Raw genomic sequence first — 10053 nt, forward strand, 5'->3', positions numbered from 1 at the left:
AGCCCTCACGTACTGACTGAATCATTTTTTCCCTTATAGTTCGGTTGTGTTATGGGGAGATTCAGGACTAAGTTCGTTGGGGTTTTTGCTATTTCTTACTTGAATTTGTATGTTTGTGTCAACAAACGCGTAAACTTCATACCTTAGGCATCAGCCACAATAATTCCGAAGGATTTGAACTTGATTCACTGGTGTTCTCTTTGATCAATCGCTGTCGAACAAAACGTTCAAGTAGAATAACTTGACTTTCGTTCCCCATGATAACACGTCGACAAGAATGAATGCCTACTCTGCGAAACGTTTTGGCGGTGTCAACTGATATCTGGTTTCAGCAATATTTTTTGGCCAACATACCACAAAAAAAGGGAAATTATGTAACCGTGGTGCTGAGTGGAAGGTAGCACTTTAAAAGTTGTAGAAAATACCCTGCTGAAGAACTGTTCTTGAGAAAATCGGAGATCCGTGTTGTTATACGGATAGCTCTGCCTATCAGTCCACATCAATACACTATCCCTTGATTCAAGAACCTTCATTTCTACGAAGAAAAGAGCGTACAAAGACGGGAACAAGGCAGTAACAAGGTATTTTTCCAATTTCGTTTATGCCGAGGTCCCTAAATTGGATGATCTTTATTCGGAGTTCATCTATCTGTCAAACTGTACGAACAGCCGGAGGAAGATAAAAATTCCCTTGAGTCTGAAAACAAAGAAGAAAAATTTCTTGGGAGATTTCGGTCACCTGAACCATTCATTTGTTGCTACTTCGTGTGGATACTCGAGTTACCGCTATATCTGTCCACGAATGATGTAACGAACCGTGAAATGTCCCAAATAAGACCAGTGTATCTTTCGATGTCTCTCCTGGTTTTATAATAGTGTGCCACAGAAATTTGTGTTCCCACCTACCATCATCTTAATCTTGTTACCGTCATAGGACGAAGGGCCACGCACACAATAACGTCATCACCCTGTGACTCCACAAGGTGCCTCGTTACCTCATGCACCCATCCATGTTTACTTTCATTCAGTCTTCACTTGGCTCCCCTTAGGACTTACATCGGTTTGCTTATGTACCAAAAAGATAGGCTTGGATGCGGTTCCCCCTAACGCACCCCACGGTGGGAGCTTTGGTGAGCCAATTAAATGTTAGCATTGGTTTCATAGAAATGAGCGATGGTTCCAATTCACCCTGTTCTGAGGTTGGATTAAAAATTGTTTAGGGAATTATAATACTGATAGGCTCACGACAGTTCGGTATTGCTTCGAAAATTAACTCTCCTCCTATTTAGGTGCTTTGCAAAACTGGATTTCTGTGTCTCGGTCGAATGCCTTACATATTGTGCCCTTTTCCGTGGGATGAAATTCAGTCGGTCAGTCATTCAGGATCAAAAGCATTATCCTTAATGGGGTAAGCATTTTTGTGGGACATTACAATTCGCATCAACTTGTCAAGCCCCGTCCAACGGTTTTACAATGTGCCACGATTTAAGAATGGATTTAAGCATTATTCGTCACCACATTTACAACCTGATCGTGTAGTTTTTCAAAATCTGGATTCCAGTTTTATTTCTGTTTGTCTCCATTTACCGTATTACCAGTACTTTGCTGAAAATCCCTGCAAATCGGCTCTGCTGTTTTTCGCATCTTCATTTTCGTTACGAACAGAGGCTAGCTAGCAAACAGCACTACAGTTTCGAAATGCACTTTTTCAAGCGAAAATGGTTGAAGGAGATAGAATCCTAGACGGGAGATTTGGCTGGGTTCCAGGTGAAAAATCAAAAGGTAGAAATCAGCAAAACCAAATTGGAATGCTAATAAGTGTATTTGTGCGTTTCCTCACTGAGGTCTTCACAGCCAAAAAGCGGAGTGTTTTATCCAGAAATATATGTGATCAGTGTTTATGACTTGACAGAAGGAACCTTCACATTTTATGCAGAAACCAGCCGTTTATGGGGTGCAGATGATGATGTACACCAGTATCTAGAATATCAGTCTAATGTAGGACCGCAATAAGGAGGTTAATGGAAGAACTGTGGAATAATATGGTTTTGGCTACGGTCAGTGACGGCTGCTGCACTTCCACAATGTGCAGTATAACGAACTAGGGAAAAAAACAGAGATAAAACCCCTGTGAAAAAGGTTCCAATCAATTTTCTTGTATAGCATACCCTTTACGGTTACCGATTTGGGATGATTGAGCGGAGATATTTCGTTTTTTCCATCTCCACTAAGGCAAACCAATTTTCCGTGCGTGACGGCAACCTCTAAAGACTGCGGTTGCGTCAAGAAACGAAATTTTACTTTTTACGAGCACTATCGGTAAGCATCTTACTGGTAAATCGTTCAGGGTTGACAAATTACGTTGACTTTCTGTTACCACAAACTCAATGGAGGACAAACTGAGGCGATTCAATCACTGTCTTGTACACAACCCATACTTCTTCATCTTGATGCTTGAAGATCAGGAGTGCTTGCTCATATTCCGTTATGGCGGATGAGTGAAACTGGGAAATTGAGTGATTCATTACCATTTTAATTGAATATTGGAGAGTGGGTCTTTTAATTAGCTAAGAGTAGCGACCAGTGGGTTCCTGATCCTGCGCCTTCAATGCATTGGGCTATCAAATCACCGGTCGGCTGCATAAAGGAGCTAATTGCGACCACTTGAATTGGTCCACGCTACTCGTAATGCATGTACTGCGCACTCCTCACTCAGCTATTACAACGCTGGATGTTCGATTGGGTCCTTCTTTGGCTCTAAATGTAAGCCCTCTGACCTCGGTGCCCAGATTTATATTAGAATTTTGAATAATGAATGCGTGGAACGTCTCGTAATTGATGAAAGAGTTCTCCTGTTGTAACTTCAGTACTTCAGCGGCGGTGTTACTGGTTGACCGTTTGCTGATGAGTCTGACCTCGGTGCCCAGATTTATATTAGAATTTTGAATAATGAATGCGTGGAACGTCTCGTAATTGATGAAAGAGTTCTCCTGTTGTAACTTCAGTACTTCAGCGGCGGTGTTACTGGTTGACCGTTATGCTGATGAGAAACCTGAGGATGGAAAGTACCTTGATCAATTCTCATCCAAATGAAATACGTGAGGTCGTATTTTTGGGCTTTCTTATACTGTTGAGTGCTGAAAAGTCTACCTCAACTTATTAGACCAGTTTGGAAACTAAGCTTTGGCTATGAAACTTTCAACTCTCTCTTAAAATTGCATAATCAAAATAACTGCCACGGTGAGAACCATTTGGAGAGAAATTCACTTCTTTCGAAGGTGGCGTATTCGAGATTTGTTCGATCGTGGCTCTTTTGAAGCGCTGCTGCCCTCTGTTCAGGAGAATGAAGTTTAATTAAAATTGACTATCTATTAGCAGCATACAGATGGTAGGTTTAGATGAAGTCACATACTCCACGTCCTATCTTTGCACCACGGGCCCATTTAAACATGTATCTACTGACTGAAGCCCACAGATAGCGGCCTAACCATGACGCTCTTGGAAGTAGACTGAGTTAAAGAAACAACGCAATTGCAAGATAACTTCATTTCGTACACGGCAAACTGCATCACTCTATGTTAAGTGCAACAAATTACAGTTCTCCTCACATTTAGCCTTATTGAATGGCTAATTCTTTCTTAAAGCAAATAATGAAAGTTGAAAACACAAACTGATATTGTTTTCGAAGAAGTTTGGTGACAATCGGTAGATTTATTGCTGGGCAACGTTTCGCTTTTGACACAAAAGCTTCTTCAGACCAAGTGACTAGGTTCCGAGGTTGGTCGAGATTTAGGGCGGAAGGAGAAGCAATCAGCTAAGTGAAGCTAAATCTCTGTTGGGTGTCGGCCGAGGGATTTTTGTGTGCTAGAGTGGTTGAACAAGTGTTGGGTCGGTGGATCCAGGTCGGTTTGGACCCAGCCTAGGGTCTAGTTCTTCTGGTTCGGTTCATTTTATGGTCCCTCTTGAACGTCGTTTGAACCTTCTGTCCGTCTGTGTAGATCAGCTAGTGCTGAGATAGTTATGTAGGAGGGATTCTGTGACCTTTGTTCGGGTTGGGATTTCCACTCCCATCCCCCTCCAAACTGATATTACCTTCAGGAGTTTTAGTTAGTGATTTTGACCTTTAGGTGCCAATACCTTAACCTCTGTCCAATGGCCCGACGGTTGACGACCTAATCTTGGGTCAAATAAAAGAGCCTAGAAATTGATCTTGTACTTCCCATTGAAACTGCAGCTGCTCTGTTATATCCAGTGGTTGAAAGCCACAACACACGTTACATCTCTGATCGGTGATAACGTCATGGTCTATGGATTCAGTCGCCAGAATATGCTCACTTGACATAGGATGACAGTAGACATGCGTTCAAAACAGACCAAGAGGATTGGGTTCCCGGAGCCGTGAAATTTTGTGAATTCTTTACGACTAATCATATGATTTATCTTGTCAAGTACTCACCCTAATTGTGCAACTCATATTCAGTTTTACTGATCCGAATCTTAGTATTAGCCCAGTTATCTAATCCAAAATTTGGTTTTACTCAACCGGACGAAGCATGTGCAGTTCGCTTACTTTCTAGCTCAGATAAGCGTTCACTGCTTGCTTCCTCACGGAACAATCAGCTATTTTTACTTGATCGGACTCAAATTATCACAGGCTGTGGTAGCGCTATGGAGTTCAGTCTGAAGTCGTAAGCTTTATTCGGGTGGGTCACAGACTCATTGATCAGTTAGTGTTTAAGCCCATTCGAATGAGGCAAAAAGGGCTACAATGATGCCTGCTATTGAGCAGAGGGAATCCAATAACTTTTCTTATGAAAATTCTGAGGTATTTTTTATTTCCGTACCCAGATAGACCACAAAACGTTTTATGTCAAACTGAAGACCTTTTTGTTTGAGATGAAGGGCTCATGGGACCTCTGAGAGTTAGTTTAGTACACAGGCTAGAAGCGTAATCGTGACAGCCACAACACGTGCCTCATTGAGTCACATACTCATTCAGTTACCGCATGGGAATTAACCAGAGATTTCACCGTGAAAGCAGTAGACAATATATAATACATATTATATATCCGTATGATATATTAGTTCCGATGCTCTCGTCGTGAAGGTGCATAGAACTATATGGTAAATGCTGAGCAGAAACACCTTGTCAGTTCACCTATGGAGCCTCAAAAGCCTTGTTGTTTCAACATAACAAAACACCATTCACTGTAAATGATCACAACCAAATTGGTCAATTCCGTCATAACATTGCAAAAGATACCAAAGTATGTCTACTGGGGAAAGGAGGAAGGCTTTCACTGCGGAGTTGTTTATCAGAAAATACCAACAGACCAGTTGCAGATTATTAGACAGGGAAGCAAAACTCTCATATGCATCTTGTTTACAAACAACTGAACATCCATCATCTCTTGAACGTGTCTTTCTGAACTTTCCTGGATATTCACTGACTGTTGCTCAAGTTCAACCAAATGCTCAATAGATCTCCCTTTTCAAGAAACGCAAAACGAATTTGCAGGAAGAAAACATACTACTTGCATGCCTCCCCACCATTAGTATCACCGTTACACTGGTACGGGGCACTAGTGACCGAAGGTACTTTTTGAAAACCGAATACAATCCAATAACCAAGTCGCTTTAAAACCAACCGTGAAGAGAACCTGAGAGGTTTCCCTGAAAACTGCCTTCCGTTGGGCTGGTCATCATTGTTTCAGCTCTAACCTGCAACATGGTTTTCGGTTTTGACCTTTGTCAGTGAGCTTATCACTTTGTTCCAGAATCTCGTCATTGGTATCTTCAACTAGAAACCAATATGCACTGGTACTGGATACGAACAATATTTTGGCGTTCGTGTATATTAGAAGAAAATGTGGCACTCATAAATTCGGACATACCATGGAGTGCAACCAAACAAGGAAATCAGTGGCCATCGACTACCTCATTTATTTCTCACTACTGAGAGGCCTGAATAGTAGTAGAAATTGTCAACCTGGGCGATTCACATCGCGTAGTCTCACCACTGGAATGGTCGCAAATGATCAGCTGCCGTTCTATCTGCCTGCGTCAGTCTGAAAGTGAGTTGAAATTTCTATAGCCATCAGGGGGTTCAACTGGTGACCCAGAGTCTCCAATTCAAGACAAAACAAGCAAACAGTCGAGCCCACGAAATAGGTAAAAGATGAATTGGTGGCCCGCCCTTTCGAAACAAACACTCAAAATATACGCGTATGGCCAGCTAGTGCTGGTCAGTAATCAACGAAGTTTTACAACGATGGTGGAAAAATTCTTCTCCAGCACCATTGCACACTGACCAATGAGGATCTTTGTTGCTTGAGTTGACTTTTAAAAGCCGAAATCGGGGACAACCTGACAGAACTCCTTGGTGTCCGTTTTGAATAGACAGGGAAGTGCAGTACTAATAGACCGAACTAATGTCACCCTAGATTCGACTTCATTTGTCCACAGGATTATATTCATTGAACTTTACTTCTAACATCATTCGAAGTGATCATTTAGTTTGAGTTTGCTGTATGTGGGTGGCCGCGGAAACGCACTTCTAGAAACGTCAAATCTTTTGCTTAAGAATGAGCAGACAAAACAGACAATTATCAAAATCCTCAATAGCGAAAAAATCAGAGAAGAATATTGCAGCAGAATTTTTTGCTTTACAACTCAGGGTTTTACCATTATCCCTTCATAAGTCATCCCCATTCCTACCTATTGGGTTTGAGTTTCAGCAATTTCATTTGCCTAGCTACTAAATACCAATCACCGGCGCGAATTTACTGATCGGAAGGTCCGTTGTTCGAACCCGACCTCTGCCTCTCGACTTCCCCTGTCTAGGTTTGGGAAACCTGGCAGTATCCCAGCCCTCGTGCTTCCTTCATGTAACATGGCAGCTAGGCATCGGGAGGGGTTGCAGCTGAGAGATTTTTCACTCATCGGCAATGTTTGTTATGGTTCGCGTGGTCACGAGAAGCGTGAAACATCATGTCACAATGGACAACATAGCTGATTTGACAACTTTTTGCTCCAGCGAATGCTGGCTTCTCCCACCGTGTGAGTAGCTGATGAGCAGTACTCAACTGAACTACTTTTCGGACCCATGAACTCATCTGGTTTCGCCAGTGTCTTTTGTGTGAATTGTTCTAGCAAATGCGGTGGGAGAAAGGCTCTCATTTTGCTGGACAGTTGCAGAGTTGTTCAGAAGACCACAAGCGTTTACATTTGGAAAAAGTTGGCCTGAACATGAAGCGCGCATGAAATAATACACACGACTGAGAAAATTACAAAAGTGTTCAGGGGTCAGTGGACTATAGTTTACTCACAAGTGGTGCGTTTTCACCGGAAAACCTCGAAGATTATCCGAACTTCAACTCAATGATGAGTTGTAGTTAGGCGAAGGTCAATAATTCAGCGGACAAACAAGACATCTTACTTTAATAAGGACTAGGCGTAACTGAGCAAAATGTTCCACTCTGTCAAGTTTCCCAATTAATTCTTGTACGTATTCACATGTGGTTACTCATCGGGGATTGGCACGCAAATTTGTTCGTATTATTCATGCCAAACGGAATAAAATACGACTTTTTCGACGTATGATTCTTCCACTTTACGATCTGTTCATTAAGACAAGAGACTGTTTGGCAGCTTCGAAAACGCACTGCAGATGGGATATCGTGTTTCGGTTGGCTGCCGTATCTGAGTCGATTTTTGTTGGTAGTGTGAGGAGATTTGGGATTTTTGTGGGATTTCGTCCTGTAATTGAAGCCAATCTATGCTGAAAAGCCTAGAACTACTGTACAGCCACTCGTAGCCGAACGGTTAAGTGTTCAAACTACTAGCCGGGAGGGCGCGGTTTCCAGACTCTTCGGAGTTTCGTGAGATGCGCACTGCTGATGATTCCCAATAAGGATGAATCAGCTGTACAGTGCTTCTCGGCTTTTCAGCATAGATTGGCTTCACTTACAGGACGAAATCCCACAAGAGTCGATTCTTGCTAGTCAAGGCAGCTTGGGGGGGAGAACACTATTTATGTATGCACAATACATATGTGTGTATATGTATACTGTGTGTTATTTTGGTTGATTCGGGAAACCTTCATCAATATGTACGAGCTCCGGTGGAGTGGCCTAGTGGAGCACGTGCTTTTGGTTGTTTTTCATGCTACTTGTTATTGAATGCAGTAGTATAGGACTGTGACTGAACGCAGAGGGCTATGCCTTGCTCGCTCAGGTGAATACATTAAAGGCTCCGTGTTGACTTCCAGACCTTAGTCAGTAATATTCTGCGAGTTTATTTAGTGTTTATCCAGTTAGTACTTAACACTGCCAGAATCTAGACCACATTGAGGAGTACAGGAGCGGCAGGACTTCGGAGAAGCAGCCGTGCAAACGTCTTTGTTCTTATCTAGTCTCATCTTGGGGGCCTTGCGTTACCTGTGGTACGTATGCTCGCTCAGCTGGTCCTATGGATTTCTGAAATCAAATCAACCGCATTTCTCTGTAGAGATAATTTACAATAACCACCTGATGATTTTGGGGATTTCACCGGATCAAAACTAAGGCGTTTTAATCGGGAAAAAGTGCGGTGCCACTGGTTTGTACAAGTCAGTTGCACTCCTGATCAAGGATATACGTGTTACCATAAAAACTCACATACAACTATCCAAGATAGGTGCGGATCAAACTTCAATCTTGGATCAATGCCACAACTTTTGAATTTTAGTATAGAAAGACAGGTTACGCATTTACTCAAGCCAGTTAGGACAGCGAACAGCAAACGCAACAATAAGAGGAAAACAGTTGTGAAAAGCGATTGCCATCGGAAGGAACGGAAAACAGTATGGAAAGCACTGTCAGTCGGAAAATCGAGGAAGCAAATATTTAACGGTAACTGTGACAATGGTCTTGTGCTCATCCTTGAGGGCAGACGTCTTCATTCTATCCATAATTATGACGAAATTATTTTGCAAGGACTCAACCAGAATGGAGTAATTGCCGTAGATTTGCAAATGTAGATCTATGAGAGGAAGGGGCTTTTTGCTGCAACACATTTTGAGAAGCATTCATTTCAACCAGTTTAATAGTATGAAAGATCAGCAGATGACAACACTTGTTGGTCTCATAGGTAGTCTGACCAACATGTATCAAATTTTTTATGTTACTTGACGAGCCCGTTTGAGTATTCCTGTGCTGTAAAAAGAAAGTTGTCTAATATAAAGACCCCCATTTTTCAACGTTTCATTCTTCAGTTAAGATTCGTAAATGAGACTAAATGACTGTTCTGCTGGATCAAAGAAATACAGCCACCTGAATGATGCGATAAGACATAACGACTCCCTTTCGAAGTTGCGAAAAAAAGGCTCACTACATGAATTTATCGAAAAGCCAGTTTGCTCCCCTACCTTATACTCATGTTTCCCAACGCTGCCGTGAAAAATAGCATAAGAATAGTAAAAACTGTTCAGAAAATGTAAACGCGAGCTGTAAAACAAAAATGCCGGGGGCAACGCAAGGTGGCCTTCATCTGATTCGGACGCAAAAGCTCAAATATTTTGGCGCAAAAACCGGAAATTTCGACAGGAGAAACATGAGTTTCCAGTGAGCCTTTCGTGACTGAACACAGCTTATGACTTCCTTTTAAATCCGACTGATAGGTGCACGCATGCTTATTTTGTATTCCCGTTACCTTCTCCATTCATGAGTTGTGTCTACTGGTTAGTTTGGTTTTTTTGGGTGAAAGATATTTGTCTAGCGGCAAGAACGTTTTATTATTTGTTAGTCAAACTGAATGCCGAAGCCGTAAAAGGCCGTAGAAAATCAGTCTGGGTTGCGACAGCGCTTTTGGGTGGTGTTGGCAAAACTAACGCCTCTAAGACTGCTAAAACTAGTCTAAGGAAACAGCAACAATTTTTGAACCATCAGAGCAAGGTTTATTGGAAAATATAAAGGGAACTTTCGGAACGTCCACAAAAAAATCTTTCAAATGACTCGAAGGGACACGCAGCTATCTGCGAACCCACGCTTGGCTGAAGTATGAGTCTTCACAGCTC

The sequence above is a fragment of the Opisthorchis viverrini genome (genome assembly GCF_000715545.1).
Source record: "Opisthorchis viverrini unplaced genomic scaffold opera_v5_5, whole genome shotgun sequence".
In the NCBI taxonomy this organism is placed as follows: domain Eukaryota; kingdom Metazoa; phylum Platyhelminthes; class Trematoda; order Opisthorchiida; family Opisthorchiidae; genus Opisthorchis; species Opisthorchis viverrini.